Source organism: Rhinopithecus bieti, unplaced genomic scaffold (assembly GCF_001698545.2).
Source record: "Rhinopithecus bieti isolate Rb0 unplaced genomic scaffold, ASM169854v2 scaffold_6113, whole genome shotgun sequence".
NCBI classification, from domain to species: domain Eukaryota; kingdom Metazoa; phylum Chordata; class Mammalia; order Primates; family Cercopithecidae; genus Rhinopithecus; species Rhinopithecus bieti.
Window position 1 is genome coordinate 2,689,102 of NW_016805390.1, and position 23,040 is coordinate 2,712,141.

Consider the following 23,040-nt stretch of genomic DNA (forward strand, 5'->3'; position numbering starts at 1 on the left):
TGAGGGAGGCTCCGTGGGCGTGGGACCCTCCCGGCCAGGTGGGGGGGATATTCTCCTGGTGTGCCTGTCTGCTTAAAGCGCAGTATTGGGGTGGGAGTTAGCCGATTTTCCAGGTGTTGTGTGTCTCAGTTCCCCTGGCTAGAAAAACGGATTCCCTTCCCCCTTGCGCTTCCAGGTGAGGCGATGCCTCGCCCTGCTTCAGCTCTCGCTGGTCAGGCTGCAGCAGCTGACCAGCACCGATTGTCCGGCACTCCCTAGTGAGATGACCCCAGTACCTCAGTTGAAAATGCAGAAATCACCGGTCTTCTGTGTCGCTCGCGCTGGGAGTTGGAGACTGGAGCTGTTCCTATTCGGCCATCTTGCTCCGCCCCCCCTAAAATATTTTTTAAATTTATTTTTTATAGACAGTGTCTCACTCTGTCTGCCAGGCTACAGTGCCATGATGTGATCATAGCTAACTATAATCTCAAACTCTTGGAGTCAAAGGATCCTCCCACCTCTGCCTCCTCACTATCTAGGACTAAACAGGTATGCCATCAAGCCCTGATCATTCTTAAATTTTTTGTAGATATTGGGTCTTGCTATGTTGTCCAGGCTGGCCTCTGACTTCTGGCCTCAAACAGTTCTCTCACCTCAGCCTTCCAATCTGCTGGAATTGCAGGCATCAGCCGCCACACCCAGCACTGAAAGATTTTACATAATTTCTGAATATACAAAAGTTTCATGCTCTTGGATGAAAAATATTAAAATCGTATAAATGTGAATTATTAATGTATAAAATCAAAATCCCAACATTCTGTTTTGCTTTAGAATTTCCCATTTGACGTGTATACTAAAGTACAAAGGGCTAAGAATAACCAAGACACTTTTTTTTTTTTTTAATTTTAAGTTCAAGGGTACAAGTGCAGGTTTGTTAAATAGGTAAACTTGTGTCATGGGAGTTTGTTATACAGATTATTTCACCTCCCAGGTACTAAGCCTAGTACCCATTAGTTATTTCTCCTCGTCTTTTCCCTCCTCACATCCTTCACCCTCTGAAAGGCTCCTGTGTGTGTTGTTCCCCTCTGTGTGTCCATGTGTTATGATTTAGTTCCCTCTTACAAGTGAGAACATGCAGTATTTGGTTTTCTGTTCTTGTGTTAGTTTGCTAAGGATAATGGCCTCCAGTTCCATCTATGTCTCTGCAAAAGACATGATCCCATTCTTTTTTATGACTACATAGTATTCCATGGTGTGTATGTACCACATTTTCTTTATCTTGTCTATTGTTGATGGACTTTTGGGTTGATTTCACGTATTTGCTATTGTGGAGAGTACTGCAATGAACATATGAATTCAGGTGCCTTTATAATAGAATGATTTATCTTCCCTTGGGTATATACTCAGTAATGGGATTGCTGGGTCAAATGGTATTTCTGTCTTTAAGTCTCTGGGGAAAGACCACACTGTCTTCTACAATGGCTGAACTAATTTACACTCCCACCAACAGTGTATAAGCGTTCCTTTTTCTTGACGACTTCACCAGCATCTGTTATTTGTTTACTTTTTAGTAACAGCCATTCTGACTGGTGTGAGATGGTATCTCATTGTCGTTTTGATTTGCATTTTTCTAATGATCAGTGATGTTGAGCTTTTCTTCCTATGATTGTTGGCCCCATGTATGTCTTCTTTTGAAAAGTGTCTGTTCATGCCCTTCGCTCACTTTTTTTATGGAGTTGGTTGCTTATTTCTTGTAAATGTGTTTAAGTTCTTTGTAGATGCTGGATATTAGAGCTTTGGTTTGGATGCATAGGTTGCAATTTTTTCTCCCATTCTGTAGGTTGTCTGTTTACTCTGTGGATAGTTTATTTTTCTGTGCAGAAGCTCTTTAGTTTAATTAGATTGCATTTGCCAATTTTTGTTTTTTCACGTCTTTGCCATAAAATTTTTGCTCATACCTTTGTCCTGCATGGTACTGCCTAGGTTGCCAAGACACTCTTAGAGAACAAGGTAAGAGGGCGTGGTGATATTAACACTACCATATCTCAAGGCTTAATGAAATGACCAAGATGGCCTGCTATCTAACACATGTTTAGAAAAATGAAGCACTGCAACAAAATAGAGAATTATATGTGGCAAATTAACAATAAAAGAATAGATTGCATAGTAAATCCTTTTGCTGTGATAACTGTAGATACATAAAGAGAAAAAAGTTAAATTCTCACTATTTAAAAATTTGGGGAGAAAACCTAAACTATTTTAGAATATGTTTTTAAAGTCAGCAACAAAACAATCAGAATAAATTATTGATAAACTTGATTACTTCAGTAACTTCTATACATCAAAAGGTTATCTAGAGAGATACTAGATATTTACTGAACTCGAAAGAAACATACATACTTGAACAAAGAAACAAGATGGAACTATGCATTGTAGTATTGCTTGCAATGACAAAAGACTCAAAACAAAACTCAGTATATATCAACAGAAGAATGGATATATAAATTACAGGATATTCATATGGTGTGATGGCATAGAGTAAACAAATTTTAGCTAAATGTTCAACATGAATAAATGCCAAAAAGAAAATAATGAAAAATCAAGTTGTAGAATGATATGTGCAGTATGATACTCACATAGAGAGAAATACTATGGAAAACAATGACATAATTTATGCTTCCTCATAGACAACAAATTTCTTGAAAGTATTAAAATATTCTTGAACACATTATACACTAAGTTTAAGACATTTCTGTGGCGGTGGATGAGAGAAAAATGAGAGTAGGAAATGTTAAATGTTAAAATTTGATAGAGCTGTGATTGGATAAATGGGTGTCAATGTTTTTCTCTGTTTTATCTGCATGTTTGAAAATTTTCCCTTAAAAAAAATCCAAGACAGCAAAATTTTACTCCATGCTTAAAATAAGACTAACTGCTTAAACTGTACAGAAAATATTCAGCTTGTATTTAAGGACCTTAATGTGTAACATCACTATATACTTAAAAATGACATTCAGCATGATTAAATGTCCAGAATATGAGATAAACACTGAAACCAAGACTCCACTGTGGAGTTGGTAGATTTAGGTATCTTATCTCAAACTCAATTCAGGGCACACTAATCATTAAACAGGATAGTATTTCATGTTCTGTTTAAAATACCTCACCAAAGAAATACATGGATGGCACATGCATGCATGAAAAAATGTTCAACATCCTTATCATGAAAATGAAAATTAAATTCACAATGAGATACCATCACATACTCATCAGAATAGCTTAAGAAAAGAAATGGTCATACCAAGAGTATTAGGTTGTGGCGAAACTGGAACTCTCATTCTGTCAGAGGGAAGATAAAACAGTGTAATTTTGGAAGCCATTTTCAAACTATGGCTTTAACTATGAAAAAGTTAAACATGTACTTGCTATATGCCACAGCCACTCTACTACTACGTATTCATTCATAAAAAAGCATATATTCATACAAAGTCATATACATCATTGTTTACGGCCTCTTTATTTGCAAAAGCCTCAAACTGGAAACAACCAAAATTTCCATTAACGGGTAAATAGATTTTTTAAAATGGTGGCATAATATGTAATAAAGATACTACTTAGCAATAGAAAGGAACGAACTATTGATACAGTGAACAGCACGATTAAATCTCAAAATTATTACATGGAGTGAAAAATGTCAAACAGAAAAGGGCACATATTATATGATTTCAACATATGAAATTGTGATGAAAATGAATCTTCAATTACAGAAAGCAGAGAAGTGTTTGCCTATCTTACAGTGGTGAAGAAAGCGATGGATTACAAATGGGCACAGGAAAACTTGTGGGAGCAATGGAAAAGTCTATTTGTTGTTTTGTATTGATAGCTCCATGAATGTCTGTGTATGTTAAAACTCATCAAATGGTACACTTTAAATATGTGCAGTTTATTGTATACCAATTACACTTCAATAATCCTTTAAAAGTTATAACTTGTTGTTCAATAACTGTGATAAGACATCAATAACAATATTTACCATTTAGTATGCTAACTTTTGCTAGGAATTGTTTCCTGCACTTCTCAGAGTGAATACTTTTCACATCGTGTTTCAGTACATGTTTCTCCCATCACCACCCCAGCCTCCTTACCTAACCAAAAAACAACGCCTTGAATGCAAGTAGATTTTATCAGAAGTGATCCTAAGGAACAAGAAATGTAAAGGAGACTGGGAAGAGCCAAAGAGGAGAGAGGAGAAAGCCAATCTAAATGTGATTGCTGTGACTCAGTCTCTCTAGAGATCCCTGCAAAGCTTTCAATCACCCCCTGCACTGTATGGTGTTTGTATATGCCATATCCATTAACCTATCTCCCACAGGCCTCCCACATGGTGACATAGCTCATGACATACCCGGTGAAGCTGAAACAAGACCCTTATTAAGCTACATCTCTTTGCAGTAAATGGCTGGGGACAAATAAATAAATATAAATAAATAAATAAGTAGAGAGATGAGACATGGTGCCTAATGCACATCTTAACAAAATAAGTAGTATTATCACCCCCTTTTTAACAATGACTGAATCATTAATCGGAGACACACGGTAACTTGACAAAAGTTACATGTTTGCAAGCAGTGAACTAGATTCCAAGACTGAGCATGATCTTAATAAAGTTAATTCATTTGCTATCCACTCCATCCTGGGACTCGTTTTCCTCACCTGCAAAAATGAATTTGAACTCAATGTTCTCATAATATTTATTTATGTTGGTAAAATACTGACAACACAGACAAGGCTAAAATCTTTTGTGACCGTCACTCCCAAATTTTACTTTGTTCCACAGAGTTAGCCATTATTGCTTGATAGATACATATGTTCCCGAATCCTTTCAAAGCATTTGCTTACATCAATGTGTATGTATATATGCATTAACAGAAGTTTATACACAAATACAAATGGACATTCATTTATATAGTTTAGTATTTAGTAACTGTGTGTCTATTTAGACATTCATGGTATTAGACAATACTTTGGAAATCTTATCCCATAACTATACACATAGTCTCCCACTATTTTTTATTTCATCTCTCATCATTTTTCCCTGATATTCCATTGTGTCACAATATTACATTTTAATTGGTCTTGTTGATACTTTTGGGTATTTTCTATTTCATTGTTTTATAACTGTTACAAATTTTTTCTGTGTACATGTGCAATAATTTTTACAGGACCATAACAAGAAGTAAAAGAGCTGTGTTTGAGTATACATTACTCATTTAAATGGAATGAATACAACCAAATTACAATTTGCCCTATCCCTGACTCTGCAAATGATAAACAATGTAGTAATGAGAATATACACATATCACATTTTTGTCTTATTTCAAAATACATCTTAGGGACATTAACTTTACATAGAATTGTATATCTCAGGAGAAAAGTGAAGAAAACATTCCTTCTGTGCAGTACTACATTTGATTTCTAAATAAGTATGTGTCTGTTGCTAATGCTAACTCACTTTGAAGTGATAGGAAAAACTAGAAAGTCCGTCTAAATAACAGTAATTCAGCTAACGAATTGCTGTGTCACAGCACTATCACCCAGGCTGAACTTATAGTCCACTTTAGGTAGCCACGTTTCATTTATGCTTGATGACTAACACTCACAGAAGATGGACTGTCAGCCTAAAAATTATTGGTGTCCTCCAAACAACAGGCTGCAGTGGAGCAGAAATTACACCTGAAAGCATTACCTAATTACATGTGAAAACGGGACTGTTAATGACTACAAGCAGAATTTGCTCAAATGCAGTGAATTCAAACCTAGTTTTGCACATAGGACAATAATACAAACATTTCTGATATTTGCTCTGCTGCACACCAAAATAAATTAATGTCTTTAATTATGTTTTTCTCTGTTTACTTGAGTTTATCTTCATTAACCATATATTAAGAGACTATTAGAATGAACTTGAAACCAAGAGGAAATAGAATAAATTATTTTCAAGTTCTTTCCCTCATTAGTCTACACAGAAATGCATTATTATAATTGTATCTTAAATTTTATAAAGTCTTCTCTAAACAAAGGATGTACTTTCTTAAGAGTAAAGATTTTACTTAGCTTAATTTAGCTAATACAATATCAGTCTGTTTTCCCCAATATACTTTTTGGAATTTGTGACTAAATACGTTTTCTTCATTATTTTGGCACTATAAAGGGCAGGACCAAACATGCATTCCTCTTTCAAGATCAGTAGAAAACCTTGTCACGTGCATATTGTACATGAGTATCACTTTCATTTTCTGCTTACATATTGTATCCTATTGCAAAGTCTGTTATCATTAATATTCTAAATTATCTCCAAATATTACAAATAATTATTGGAAGGTAGCTATGCTTTATAGTGTAATCGATTGCATTATTGACCCCAATTCTTCATTCTTTTCTGTAACCACACCTTGTTATGTGACTTCGGACTTTCTGCCTTCACTTTGGAATTAACATGCTGTTGCAGACATAAGGTAAACATAAAGTATGTTGGTTTATGGTTTAACCTTCAGAGATTTTATCTGTTTCAACATACATTTTTGTGTTTCTGTTAAAGCTATTAGAAGACTATCCCCGGAAAGTCCACTGGTCCAATGTGAATGGGAAATACATAAAGCAGACCTGGTTTCAAAGACCTAGAGCATTAAACAGTCTCTCCAGCTGTTTTAACCTAGATGAGCTGACCCAGAATCACGTAAGAGAGTTCAGCTGCAATCAAGGGAGACATAATAACCCCCGTTTTATTAAGAGCCCCTGTTAGCCCTCAGGTGAGTGAACTAAATAAACTGTTAAATTTCATTGACATTTTTGTGATTGTTATGCAGCATTATCATGACAGTAGCTAACTGATGCATACATCAATATACAGTCTGTTTTAAAAAATATATCGCTATCAGACTCATCTGATGTATACAGCTCAAATTTAGATTTATAAGAAGGAAAAATTATAAGAATTAGGGCATATGTGTTTTTTTAAAAAAAATTGGATGTGAAAGCGTTAGATTACATAAAAAGAAATGTTTTCCACACTTCCATTTAGAAGAGTTTTTGTCACCCTTCTAATCATTATGCTGTATCTATACTGCCTTCTCATATACATAGGCTGTCATCATCTAAAACAGGTATTGTCAACATAATTTGAATCTGTCTCTGCTCATTATTTCTATTATTGCATCTTCATACAACCATAATTATTGCTTACATGTGACTCGTAGGAGTCCCCTCCCTGCCACTCTTGCCCCTCTCTAAAGTATTATTAATTTGTTCAAAAAAATTTAATCAATCCAAGTAACACTGTAGATTCTGGTAACAGAGCAAGGAAAAAATTATCAAATTCCTACCTTCATAGAGTAAAAACCCTACTGAATAGAGACAGACATTAAATAAGATAAATTAGTAAAACTGAACATGTTATTGATGGAGGTGTATAAAGAAAATGAATGGAAGAGTGTTGGCAGGGGTGCAATGCAATTTTAGCAATGGAGGAGAGGGAAGTACTTCCTAGAAAGATTACAAACATCGTTGGAGATAAGGGAATAAACTATGTCAACATCTTAATAAGAGCATCCACAGGCAGTGGGAATAGGGAGTGAATAATCCTTAAGTGGGAGCAAGAACTCAAGGAAAATCACAGAGGTTAATATATTAAGTGAGAAGTAAATAATAAGTGTAGTAGTAGGATATGAGATCAAAAGAGTAGCTAGGGACAAAACTATGTAGCATCCTATAGGACAGTGTATAGGACTTCGGTTTTACTACTAGTGGCATTAAAAGTCATTGAAGAGTTTTGAGCGAACAAGTGATATAATGTGATTTATGTTTTACTAAGAACATTTCATATTTTGGAGATACTGAAGGCTAGTGAGTTCATGAGGCATCATTCGCTCAAGAAAACAACCACCACATAAGGAACTTAAGGCAAAGGGGTTTCAATACTGGGACTCGACTACTAAAAAGTTGAAAAGGATACAAGAGCAAAGCTAAGAAGCGGAAATAACCCAGAGATTTGCATACCTCGCCTAGTGCTGAAGGAAGCAAAGGGAAAAGGTGATGTTACCACAGCCTACAGCATACTTGCTGCTGAAGTTTCCGGCACTGCAGCTAGAACCTCCAAATGTCACATAGAGCACATAGTTACTACTGCCTATGCTGTTACCACTGATGAGCAATTTAGAACCACTACCTGCTGTTGAATACGCCTCCAGAAGCAGAAAGAAAACGGATCCCTTCCCTTTTTCCAACTTCTAATCTCCCAACAGCCCTTCCCAGTGGCCAGCTGGCAAGGAATTTGGGGAAATGCAGTTTCTAAGGGTCAAGTTTCTTTGCACAAAGCAAAACAAGGTTGGGAAAAAACAGACATAAGAGAAAATAGGCAAATGACTAGCACAAGGGGCAGGGGTAGAATAAAAACTATTGCCTCCTTGTGGTTTCAAGTTTTGTGACATCCTAGAGTATAAACGAGGTTAACCACAAGAAATAGATAACTGTAAATTCCTATGGTACAAATTGGGTCTAGTGCAATTTGCAGTAATTCCGGATAGCCAATTATGTTAATAGCCACAAGTGTTTAGAACAAAAAGAAAACATATAAACACTAAATCTCAGTATGCATAAATGTAAATTTTATTAAAGCATATTCTGTCCTAAATACCTCCCCTAGTGATAAAACTACTGCAAAATCTAGGAGAAGGATAAGTGTGACTTAGAAGTACAGGACACAATAAGAAGTGGTGAAATTATAGATATATTTTTTAAGTATTTACATACAGATTTGATAAAGCAACCGAAGGTAAGAGAAAAGTCAGGTGTCAGATAATGGCACCTAAGCATTTTGTCATGACTAACTGTAAAAAAAAAAAAAAAAAAAAAAAGGGAGTAAAAGAGTATCATTAATTTAGATGGGAAACATTTTGAGAGTAGCAGGTTAAGAATGAGGGAGAAAAGATAAGGACATCCATTTAGGAAACACTAAATTTGGGATACCTGTGAGATATCCACATACAGATGTTAAGTGGGTAATTAGACGCATGAGACTGGAAGTTGTGGAATAGAGGTCTGGCATGGCTATACAAATTTCAATGTTGTCACCATATAGCTGGCACTTAATGCTATGAAAATGGATAAGATATTTTAAAAAGTGAGGGAACAGCACTGAGAGAGCCAGTGACTGATCTTGATGTATTCTAATGTTAATAGGTCATCAAATGAGGAGGAATTAGCAATAATATATGAGAAAAAGTGACAATGCTGTCAGAGAAAAAACTGGAGAGTGATATCCTGGAAACCAAATGAAGAATACATTTCAAAGAGTAGGAGTGATTGTCTATCAGATGCAACTGATAGCACAAGCTAAATGAGAACTGAGAATTGACCCTCAGATATCATCAGCTGCCACCTGGTTATGTTGTTACTTGACCCTACTTTTTGGTGTGTTTGCAGAAGAGGAAGTAGTGCTAGATTCTGAGGACTGAGAATGTTATTTTGCAAGCGTCAGTCTCTGCATTGTCACTCATTGTCAACTAAGATATGATTAAAATATTATTAAATGTTGATTCATTAATGAATGGATTTTACTTGTTACAAATGCAAAATAAAATGACTGTTTCAAGTCTTTGTTGCAGAGTTTATCATTCACATGAAGTTATGATCTTGAATGATCTTTTATCACTCTGAACTTCATGCTTGAGTACTTGGCTTCAAGTCCAGCCTCAAGATCCTTAACAGAATAATAGGCTTTGATCATGATTGCTATCTGTCATTGCCACAAGGCTGAAAGAAAGAAGTGGCATATTTGCCAGGTATTTACCTTATCTCCTCTAAATCTAACATAAACCATCACTATTTTACTCAATTCACCTTTATGGCGAACTACATATCACTCCCACACTACATATTACTCAAATGAAGATTTACTTTACAAAACAAATAAAATGTTATAGATAACCAAAGTCAATAACGTTTACGTGAGCACCTGATTTAGAATCTTATTCTCGTAGTATGGTCCATGAAGATTGTTTCATCCATCACTCTTACTTTACACGTGAGAACACTGAGAACTCAAAAGATTAAATAGTTTTCCTATGTTTATACGTTTATTTAGTAGCAAAACCCAAACTAGAAATATCCTCCTTTTCACTAACCTGGCTCTCTCTAACCAAGAGGCTTCTTTAAATCTCTTGTAGTCTATTTGCAATTTCCATTTTACTTACAATGATTTTATGGAGACTCTGTCTTAATTTATAGCCTTTTATTTCAACAGAGTAATGGTAAAGAAAACAAAACTATTGTATATATTTGGGAAATAAACTCACAGTTAATGCATAACCCCATATTTTCTACATTATGAATATAAATAAGCAAAGACTATAGGAAGAGAAATATTTCAATCAAAAGTCCAAGTATTCCATGGTGTATATGTGCCATATTTTCTTAATCCAGTCTATCATTGATGGACATTTGGTTGGTTCCAAGTCTTTGCTATTGTGAATACAGCCGCAATAAACATACATGTGCATGTGTCTTTATAGCAGCATGATTTATAATCCTTTGTTTACATACCCAGTGATGGGACGTCTGGGTCAAATGGTATTTCTAGTTCTAGATCCTTGAGGAATTGCCACACTCTCTTCCACAATGGTTGAACTAGTTTAAAGTCCCACCAACAGTGTAAAATGTTCCTATTTCTCCACATCCTCTCCAGCACCTGTTGTTTCCTGACTTTTTCATGATCGCCATTCTAACTGGTGTGAGATGGTATCTCATTGTGGTTTTGATTTGCATTGTATGCAGCCATAACAAAGGATGAGTTCATGTCCTTTGTAGGGACATGGATGAACTGGAAACCATCGTTCTCAGCAAACTATCACAAGGACAAAAAACCATACACCACATGTTCTCATTCATAGGTGGGAATTGAACAATGAGAACACTAGGACACAGGAAGGGGAACATTACAAACTGGGGCCTGTTGTGGGGTGGGGGGAGGGGAGAGGGATAGCATTAGGAGATATACCTAATGTAAATGACGAGTTAATGGGTGTAGCACACCAATATGGCACATGTATACATATGTAACAAATCTGCACGTTGTGCACATGTACCCTAGAACTTAAAGTATAATAATAAAAAAGTCCAAGTATTTTATTATCTTTTCTTTTTGCTTTAAGTATCTCTCTCATAAAAGCATGTATAAATCTTATTTCAAATGCAGTTCTTCATTTCAGTTTCTAAAGAAAGGGACTATGTAAGAATTCTATATGTGCTTAACTTTATGATTCCTCCATGAGGAAAAAATAGATTCTTATATATATTTTAAAGGTATGAAATAGGACAGCCCCTTAGAATTACTATAACTCTAAAATTAAGAAGGAAAATAAATTGTTACAGATAGAATAAAGTGGAGAAAAAAGGATTAACAGTATCACTGCATACCTCATCTGCAATATGGTTTCTCAAATTGTTTAATTGAAGAATTGAGTTCATGTCTTCACTTGATCCAATGATGATTTAATGTGAGAAACAAATTTATTGTTAATGGGATGTGGAGATAACCCTCAGGCGAGTTTAAGCAATGAAGCAGCCAACATGTCAGACAGTTTTATTGACTTCAAGATATAGAAAAATAATTCAAACAGAGAGGACACAGAATCAGGTGTGACACTTGGTTCAAGGAGGTAATGGTGCATCAAACAAGGGGTCAAAACAAAACTATAAGTCAGCATATGCACGTATAAACAGTTGTTTTATGGTGTTAGAGTTCCAAAAGTGTTTTGGCTTACCAGTGAGAGGTTTTTTTTTTTTTAATTGTATTCGTATCCAACCATTATTTTCTGATTAATTCTAACAAAAATTACTTCCTTCTCAGTAAAACATGTGCTTGTACACAAGTGAATGTGTGTGCGTGCACATGCATAAGACAAATGGGTACCTATCTAGCACTCTCCTCCCTACTTCTAGGATCCACCATTTCTATTGCTATGACATGAATCCCATAGATATGATACTGGAAAGGTTCTTTCTTTTGCTCCATGGCCGCCACCTGGAGCCACCATTAAAGTCAACTATCCTATAAATTTATTCTTAATAGCCTGGGAATCTAAACCAGAAAATAAAGAAGGATTTAAACTAAATCAGGACCAAGAGTAGAAAAGCAGTGTAAGAAAATCCAACAGGCCTTTACAAAATACCCAGTATTTGCCTAATGCTGTGTTAAGTGCTGTAAATAGAAAGAGGAAAAGGCACAATTATCTACCCTCAAAGAGCTTGCAGCACAGCAAGGAAATATCATAGGCTATTCTGATGGTGTGCAAGCAGTGTTGATTTAATATATGAAAAGTAGAAGGCCATTTAATTTATAACTAGAAGTCCTTGGGGTAGGATAAAGCAAGATGTTTATCCTCCCTAGCATTTATTGACAGTGACAGAACAGACCAGTGGATGTAAAGTAAGCATCTACCCTTACGGCTAGTCCTAAAAAGGAACTGGGGCTGTCATGTGTATAACCAGCCTATAAATTCCAATCATATCTCCCCTGCCTTTTCAGTCACAAAGAAAGTAAATTATTCCTACCTTAACTTGTTCTGCAGATATCTCTTAAATTCATCTTCTGTAATGGTTCTCTTTTTAAATATATTTTTAAATTAGATTTAGAATTATAAAGTATTAGGTATCTATTATATAATGTTTGAACTGTGAAGAAGGTAGAAGAAAAAAACACTTATAATTCCAATACTCAGAGAAAACTAATATTGACATATTCAGTTATTCATTTGGTCATTCATTCATATTTTCAACAAATATTACCAAGGGCCTACTATGTGCAATACATAATAGCCTTCTGGATTTTTTCCTTGGATTAATATACATTAAAATATACCTTTCACAGAACTAGGACCATGTTGTGCTCTCTGTTACATAAGTTTGTATTTTCACTCATCAGTATGTGGTAAATATTTTCATTACTATTAAGTATTTTTGCTAGATCTATTTAAAACATTAAGATATTTTGTTAGTACACTCCCTGACAGTGTGGACTGTCCAGAATCCCATGCCCACAAGGAATGGCTGTGTCTACCAACATTACTTTTGATATCAAAAATTTATAATGACCTGAGCCAAAAACTTCTTTGTGAAATTAGGTGGAAGCTCCTTGAGAACAAGGAATAGGACTAAAGGATTGTGTAACATATCTTCTTTTGCCTTTTGCTGTATAACATACAAGATTGAGAGCGTAAAAATTTGTAAATGAGGCTGGGTGCAGTGGTTCATGCCTATAATTCCAACACTTTGGGAGGCTGGGGTGGGTGGATCACTTGAGGCCAGCCTGGGCAACATGGTAAAACACCGCCTCTACCAAAAATACAAAAAAAATAGCTGGGTTTGGTGGTGCGTGCCTGTGATCTCAGCTACTTGGGAGGCTGAAGCACAAGAATCGCTTGAATCCAGAAGGCAGAGGGTGCAGAGAGGCATGATTGCACCACTGCACTCAAGCATGGGCAACAGAGCAAGACTCTCTCTCAAATAAATAAATGTGAATCTCTGAATGACTACCAGTTTGTCATTTAAATTAATCTTGCTACTACTTCACACTACTCCTATTTTCTTGTATGTGTCATGCATTTTGATCACAAGTAACATTGCTTTAATATTATGTAACACCTACCCTGTTAGCTGTCTCTCTTCTTTTTTCTTATCTCCACACAAGACAACATATTCTACATTTCAGGTGATCTTGTTATTTAAAAAGTGACATACTGTCTTCTCACATTCACTTTCCCACTTTGTTATAATCTTCTAATTACCTGTCTGTACTATCCAGTCCTGACTAGATTATAAACTCCATGAGGGCAGGAATCAGGTCCATATTCATTATCACTGCATTTGCAGTGCCTAGTACAATGCCTGGTACATAATAATGTTTAATAATTAATGAAGGGAGAAAGAAATATATTTTCCAGGTGAGAAGTTGGAAAGTTCTGAACCACGGCGGTAGTGGGGCTAGAAAGCTAAGGTGCCACAGGTTTACAAAACATCTGAATGTGGAATTAGGACCCTGTTTACAGGCATCTATCTACACTGAGATACTCCCTCAGCAACTTCCTTCCTTACCTCCACCTCAAGTATTCTAGCCAATCACATTTGGGAAACTTATTCTTCCCCTAAACAAAGACCTGTACTCGATTTAATTTTAAACAATTTGATTCAATTTCTTTTACTGGATTCCTTTGCTGTGCACACTGTAAACTTTATTTCTGATCTATTGTCTGCTTTGAAGGACAAGAGGCATGCCGCATTGATGCTCAGTGTCAATGTATGAATGCTGGTTTCTAGCTACGTCCTCATTTTCCACAGCTGTGAGTTCTCCCACTCTGTTGTCCTCCTTAATTTGGGAAATAGGAGTGATGTGGGGAAAAGAGAATAAGCTGCAGTGCCAATAAGCTCTACATGTGAATCTTGGCTTTACCATTATTCATACATAAGACATGTTTGTCAACTTTTCCTACTCTAGGCATCATCATCTATCAGAATTAAAATAGATAATGTGTGTCTGGTATATAGTAAAAGGCAACTAATATTTATTCACTTTCTATCCCATGATTACCATCAATATCTGGAGCTATTTGCAGTTCTGCCAGGTTTTTTTTTCCCCTCAAAGTTATTATCTGGAATTAGTCCAGTGAACCTATAACTTACTGCTGCCCACACTTCCAACTCAGTAACAGCTTTGTAAAATTGACTCACTACATCCATATAACATGTTACAAATATTGCCTTAAAAATGAGAGCAAATTACGTAAGGCTAATATACCAAAGAAATTGGATATATTTTAGGAGTGATTACAGATTTCATATTTACCTTCTAAATCAAATAAATCAATAATTTTAGAGCACATTCTAATTTAAATTATAACTTTGTATTAGTGCCTTTGTTCTATTTTGTAACTGTCAAGAGAAGACCATGATTAACACCATCATAAATCATAAAACGTTTGAAAAGTTCAGTCGGTTTTATCATTTCTGTCAATTTTATATTACTATATTTTTATCATTTTAAATGTATATTTTATATCCAAACTGATACTCAAAATAGGATTTGTTCATGGTGTCAGATGATAATATATATAACATGATTTTGACGGTCTTTGTGTTTGCTTTAAGAATATGGAAAATATACAAGAATGAATTTGTTTCTGATACTTTTTATTTGAATGCAAAAAATTAATGATGAAACTTTGATGAAGGCTCATGGATCTAATTGTCATCATTTAAATATCTTATTAAATACATTTTGAAGTTAGAAAATACACATTTTGAAAGAGAAAAAACTCAGTAATTCTGATGGTTAATTTTATGTGCCAATTTAAATGGGCTAAGGATGCTCAGATAGCTCGGAAAACATTTCTGGGTGTGTCTGTGTTTCTGGAAAAGATTAGAATTTGAACTGGTAGACTGGTGAAAAAAGAACACCCTCACCAATGTGGGTGGGTATTATCCAATCTGATCCCTTCCCTCTCCCTCCGATTCTCAGGCCTTCAAAATAAAATTATACCACAGGTTTTCGTGGTTTTCAGTTTGCAAATCTAGGACTCTACAACCTTGTGAGCCAATTCTTATTACACACAAACACGTGCGCACACACACACCAGTTCTGTTTCTCTGGAAAAGCTTGACAATACAATTATTTAATGCCAAAAGCACAGAAGTTTTTGAGAGTTGAGCTAATAAATTTTTTACATCTTCTGTAAGATTCTTAAAGGTCATCTAATATACCTTTTTTAAAACTAGCATAAGACTTCTATGACTGAAAAGTACTCAACCTTTTAATTTTCTAAAAGGGTGAGCCTTGTTAAGGTGATGCAGCTAATTGATGAATAATAGCATTATGTAGACAGAGACAGAGCTATCAACAGAAGAATATCATTTCTATTTATATAAAATGTCTGTACCAATCTGAGGGAGAAGCAATAGGCCCATCTAACAGAAAACATCCTTGCTTCTTGATGCATGCAAGCTTGAGTTAAGCTTTCTGTGCTTAAAGTCAAACTCTTCCTCATTCTGACCTCATTCTTAACGTCCTTTAGAAGTGCTTTCCAAATATTTCCCCTTCCCAAGCTTTCCCCAAGGTGGAATTAATTGGGATGCTTTGCCCATAATTATTAGAGAACTCATTTCCTTGTTGGCTTTTTGTTTTTCTATAATGCAGTTTGCACAACGCAGCACTGGCTGAACCCTTCCATCTATCTGATTGCATTCTCCTAATTAAAGTCGTAGCCGCCCTCATTCTTGTGTTTAAAATTAGGCAAATATTTTACTATTTGGTTTGTTTTCTCTCATTTTTATATTTGCTCCCACCCCCCCCCATCTCTCCCTCTATCTCTCCCAGGCTCTGTCTCATGTGCATGGTTTTTTTTGATTAATTACTTTAATTCACATTAACCTTGGTGCCTGTATTAATCTATATTTCACGCTGTTGATAAAGACATACCTGAGACTGGCCAATTTACAAAAGAAAGAGATGTAATGGACTCACAGTTCCACGCGGCTGGGGAGGCCTCACAATCAGGGCAGAAGGAGAAACGCACACCTCACACAACGGCAGACAAGAGAAGGATTAAGGTGAGGCGAAAGGGGTTTCCCCTTATAACTATCAGATCTCACGAGACTTATTCACTACCACGAGAACAGTATGGAGGAAACCGCCCCATGATTCAATTATCTCCCACCAGGTCCCTCCCACAACACCTGGGAATTACCAGCGCCACAGTTCAAGATGAGATTTAGGTGGGGAAACAGCCAAACCACATCAGTGCCTTTCCTCCTCCTACATAATAGGTTTCTCCCCTAAGCAATATGTCTCCCTCCTTCAACAGCATCATAAATTGTTAGCTACTTTCAAATTCTTCGCTCAAATAGTTATTTAATTTGTGCTCCCACCAACAGTTTATGATAGTATGTGTTTTCCTATACTCTGCTAGAACTACATATTTGCAACCTTTTAACAATTCTAACAATCTGATACGTTAAAAAAAATAGTATTTCATTGTTTGTTTGAATATAAACAAACTAAATTTGAACTTGGATATAATTTCTGGGCAGATTTATGTTTTCCACACCTTTTTTATATATATTGGTCATTTTTACTTTTCTCAAAATTGTTTCCCATTCTTTGCCTTTTTTTCTATTAAATAGTTTATATTTCTTTTCTACAAATGTTGATGAGACTGTCATAAATAAATATTGGAAATTAGACCTTTGTAACTTTAAGAAAAATAATGTCACTGTGACAAATTTTGGTTAGGTTGTTTCCTAGAATGGAGGGTGCCATTTTAAAATGTAGACTTTTTTCTAAAATAGTTATTTCTTCCTCATCCAGATTTTGAAGAAAACGATTAAAACAGGGTTTTCTTTTCTAATATATTGTTACCATTCTTTTGTTCTATGGTTTTAGAGTATTTTCTTTTCAACTTCAGGGACATTAAAAATCCTTACAATGGTTTGTCATTGTCTCCATTATTATTATCTTTGTTTCTAATACCTGTTGTGCCTTATTCTTTATGTTTTTCCTCCCTGAATTCCATGCAGTTATCTCCAGACTTGTCTTTATAAGTAATTTAATGTTCAAGTATTGCTACTGTGTTCCATGCTCTTTATAAGTTTTTCATCTTGTATGTGTTGTTTTGATCATTGTTTTCTTCACTTTCTCATCTTCATTTACATTTTATTCCACTGATACACACACTCTCTCTCTCTCTTGCATGTGCACATACACAAATAGCTTAAAAGTTTCTATTTTATTTAATTTGTGTCCTCATTAAGTTTAAAATATAAAGTAGCTTCAAGGGATTTCCTTTTTTATTTGATTGTTTTGTTGTGATTTTGTTTTGCTTTAAGGCTGTAGTTAGTATCTTTTGCAGTTGGCCATTCTGTCTTTGGCTTACGTTGTATCTTTTTAAGATGAGATTTCACTCTGGTATATTCTAGAAGCTTTAATAGACTTTCTGGGTTTTTTTTTTTTTTTTTTTCCTTTGCCAATCCTAATATAACTTTACCAGTGATGTTCAAAAATCATGTCTCAAATAGTTAATTGCAAATCATGATAACATGAAAATATACTTAAGATGTATATGTTTACTATCAGCTCACGAAAATAAAATACAAAATAAAAATATTCATTCCTGACATAAATATCAAAAGCTGACATGCATTTTAGTTCAACTTTATATTCATTTAGGACCCTTGATATAGTTCAATTTTAACCCAGAGAACAGTAGGGGGAATATCTGTATTAATGCTGTTAGTTATAAAATATGTTGATTCCAGTCTGCAAAACTAGAACTTTTACTGAGGCTTACTGAGAGCATATGGACAATCAGAGTTCGGTCATTAATCATGGACTATTTTTTCTCTCACCTCAGCATCATTGTGATAAGTTGCCAAGACTGCATAGTTCTTAGTGTATACTTTACATTCATGAATCATAGGGGATCAGGAGGTAGGGAGAGTAAATTTTAAGTGAACTGATACTTAAAGAAAACAGCTGATCTCCTTTGGAAACTAATTTATTTTATTTCACAGAACAATGCAGTAAGTATTTTATCTTTCTGGTTAAATAGTCGTAATTATGTTACTAAGCAGCCCTTTTGTCATGGTTAGATATTTAGGCAAATTTTTAAAGTATTTCAGAAGGTTTTTTTCTATTTACTATGACTAACAGTTCAAGATGTTCTGAAATAGTGATTATTGTGTCTATTGGTTTTAGTAATCATTAATAATATTTTGGCCATTTAACAATTGAGCCAGTTTCATGGCTGAGTTGAAAAATAAGAAATTATGTCCTCATTCATTTGATTGTGGACTATTCTTGCTCTAATTATAAAAAAATTTAAAGTCCTAGCCTAACTCTGAGGGTAGAAATTATTGTTTTCAATAATTGAGATCATTCTCATTATAAAACTGAGATCTTGGGCAAATGTGGACATAGTACTGGTACCTATAGCAGCCATAGCTCTTAAAGAATTTTTAGTTGGAACAATTGAGCACATCAGTTTATCAACCACAAGGACTCAAATTTGGTTCTAGGACTAAAGACAAACCTTTATCTGGCCCTTTTCTGATTTCTGATTTCTGACTATAACTATAGTAACAAAGCTCAGTTTTGAAAAAAAATTCAGTCTGAAGCTCAACTCATCAGAATCTCAGTCGAGAACAAGCCCAAAGCAACACTTTATTCTTGCCTTAATTTGGTGTTAATTTTTTTCTGTCGAGCACAAAAAAAAACTAAATATGATTACTCTAAAGAACCACATATTGTTCAATTTATGAAATGTTTACTTTTTTTACAGCTAAACAGAAAGTGAGTTCTAATTTTGGCCACTTTTTCCTAATTCTATTGTCCTTTTTTAACTTAAAAAAATTTCAAATCATTTTATTTCAGTTATTCTTGTCTCTCCACCTAGGTGATAAGCTCCTCAAGGACAAATACAACTTTAAATACCTTGTTTTCAGTGAAGCGAAATTCACATAAAATATAGTTATCCATTTTAAGTGTACAATTCAGTAGCATTTAGTACATTCACAGGGTTGTGCACCCATCACCTCTATATTATTGCTAGTGTCAGCTCTGGCTATGAATTTGAATAGAACTAAAGGGTAATTCTAAAAGTAATTGCAGTTTTCGGCATTAAAAGTAGTGACAAAAACTGCAATGGTTTTGCACCAACCTAATAATACCTGCTCCCACTCTGACCCTGGAATCTCTGCTGGTCTTTTTCTCATCTCATGCCTTGGCTTTACTCTTGATAGGGCAGTGTCTAGGCATGGGCTCAGTCTTTGGGTTGGCCATGACCTCAGGCTCTATTGTCTAGTCAGAACCATTACCTGGGTTTGGGTCTTTTTTTTTTTTTCTATTTTTTTGGCTGTTGCTTAAGCTTCAATATCCAAGCCTAATCATCAGTTTGGGACATCAGCTTTCTGGCAAACATCTTCGTTTCAGCCAATGGCTAAGTCTGGCATTGGCTTGCCCAGACTTCCATCTGAGTCATTGCCTCTGTCTTGACTGAGCCTCTGGCATTGAGGTCAGTCTCCTCTTAACCTGCTCAGTCTGCAACTCAGTATCATATATCAGCACCAGTCCTCACAGATATTCAGCCCATCCGCTGTGAATAACTCATTCAACATGCACTGCTAATGGCAAGGACAGAATGTAGAGAGGGGATCTCTCAGGGTAGGATAAAGGGTGATAAGCGAGGATATATATCAGTGGATGGTGGTGATCTTCAGGCACTCAAACTGGCCACCACTGATTGAAAAAATACAATGTCAGGGTAGGATTCTTTCTTTGTTTAGTTTTTACTGCTCAGTGGGTCGCAGTATGTGAATGTGTGTGTGCATGTGTGTTGTATGTGTGTTTGTAATCTTAATTTTATTTAAAGGGAAGAATTCTACAAATACACATACTTGGAAGGAATTAGGTATCACTTTATCACATTAACTTAAATGACTCCAAGATTATGTTTCAGTAGAGATGTTTCAAACACGTTTTTAGACACAGAGGCAAAGACATGGGTCTCAGAGATTAAATAGGTTGCTCAATCACAGGAAAGATGTCCTTAGACAAGGAATGATTTCCAAGGAAGGTAAAAGAGATGTTGGAGGAAGACTACCAGTGTAGTCGTAGCTGTTTAAGTTGACCACACTAGATCACTGAGTCCCTACTCAGGGCTTTAGGTAAGACTGGTCTAGAACATCAGTCTTCAAACATGGCACAAGTATACATATGTAACAAACCTGCACGTTATGCACATGTACCCTAGAACTTAAAGTATAATAATAAAAATAAAAAAATAAAAAAATAAAGAGAAGAGAAGAGGAAGAGAAGAGAAAAAGAAAAGAAAAGAAAAGAAAAGAAAAGTAACATCCAAAGCTTACACACATGTAAGCTAACACTTGTCTATACTGCTCCTGGGAAATGTACCAGGATCCTCCAGGAAAACAACTTGGCCATAGGTAGCAAGAGTCTTCCAAGTTGATTTCCTGGATATAGGTCTCACACATACATTGTTAAATTGACCCATGGGAATGTCATAATTTTGATGCTACTGTGTTACTTTTACTCAATTTCTGATTATTCATTTCTAGGAAAAAAGTACAATTGATTTTTGCATATTGACCCCATATCTTGAAATCTTGCTAAATTCACACATTGTTTAGTCACTTTTTTGAAGAATAGGATTTTCTTCATATTCATCGTCTTCAAATAAAGACAGTTTGACTTCTTCCTTTCCAATAAAAAAAAATGTTTCGTTTGTACACCATAAAATAATATTAAAAATGTATATCCCATCTTTAAAACACATTTTTGAGTTGTCATGTCACAATTGTTACTATAAGTTGAAAGAGTTTCATATTGTTGAATACTGACATTTTTTAAATGAAATAACTACAGGCTCTACAGTAAAGCTACTCAGGTCCATGAATCTTTTACTTACTGGCAACGTGACCTTGGGCAAGTTAATCCCAGCTACTCGGGAGGCTGAGGCAGGAGAATCGCTTGAACCCAGGAGGTGGAGGTTACGCTGAGCCGAGATCATGCCATTGCACTCCAGCCTGGGCAACAAGAGCAAAACTCTGTCTCCAAAAAAAAAAAAAAAAGAAAGAAAGAAAAGAAAAGAAAGTTTAGCTAAATTACCCCAGCACAATTCTCTGCAACAAAATATCTATACAAATTTAATATTTTATTTTATCTGCCAATATAGCTCTATAATAGTTAAAATATTCTGGAATGAGTTATCATTCCAACAAGTAAATTAATGTATAGTATAGTGAGTTGTCATTAATTGTCTTAAATATAAAAATAACATCTTTTGAGGTAATGTTGAATGTGGGCTTTTCCCTCATTAGTTTTTATGTTTCTATGGAAGAATGACTATATGATTGCTGCGAATAAGACAGGGTTTAGTTGTTTTAATTTCTATTTTTTTGCTCTAACATAACAATTTATTTATCCTATAATACATAGATGAGAATGGAAGTTTTATAACAAGGTCAGATCATTCTTTTAAATTCTTCAATTCCTCAAAATTCTATGACAAAAATCTCATTAAAATATGTCATCAAATAAGTTAATAAGAAGTTGATTAAGTTAGCCTTTTTTTTTTTTTGGATGAGACAAAGAATTGGAACCAAGATGAATTACAAAAGGGTCTTTTGCATGAGGATGTTCAATTGTTTCAGAATCATTTACTGAAAAGACTATTCTTTCCCCCATTATATGACTTTGGTGCTCATTAAAAATCAGTTGACCATAGGTGTGTGGCTTTATCTTGAACTTTCAGTTCTATTAAATTGTTGTCTCTGTCTAGCCTGTGGCATTACTACACTTTTTTTTTTACTCATTCAACATGATATTAGCTGTGGATTTGTCATACACGGTCATTATTGTATTGAAGAACATAGCTTCTATGCCTAATTTGTTGAGATTTTATCATGAAGCTATGCTTACTTTTGACAAATGTCTTTTCTGTGTCTATTGAAATGGGTTATATGGTTATTGTCTTTGTGTTAATGTGATGTATCATGTTTCTTGATTTGTGTCTACTAAACCATCCTGTATCCCTAAGATACATCCCATTTAATCGTAGTAAATGGTCTTTTAATATGCTGTTGGATTCAGTCTTCTAATATTTTGTTGAGCATTTTTGCATCTATGTTCATTAGAAATATTGGCCTGTAGTTTCTTTTTTTGTTGTGTTCTTGTCTGGTTTTGGAATCAGGGTAATGCTGGCCTTGTAAAATGAGTTTCAATTTTTTGGTGTACTTCAAGCCTCTTCAGTTTTTTGGTATACTTTGAGGAAAATTGATATTAGTTCTTCAAATATTTGGTAGAATTTGTCAGTGAAGCCATCAGGTTCTGGGCTTTTCTTTGATGGAAGACTTTTATTTATTTACTCCTTATTGGTCTGTTCAGATTTTTTATTTACTCATAGTTTAATTTTGGCAGGTTTTATATGTCCAGGATAATAT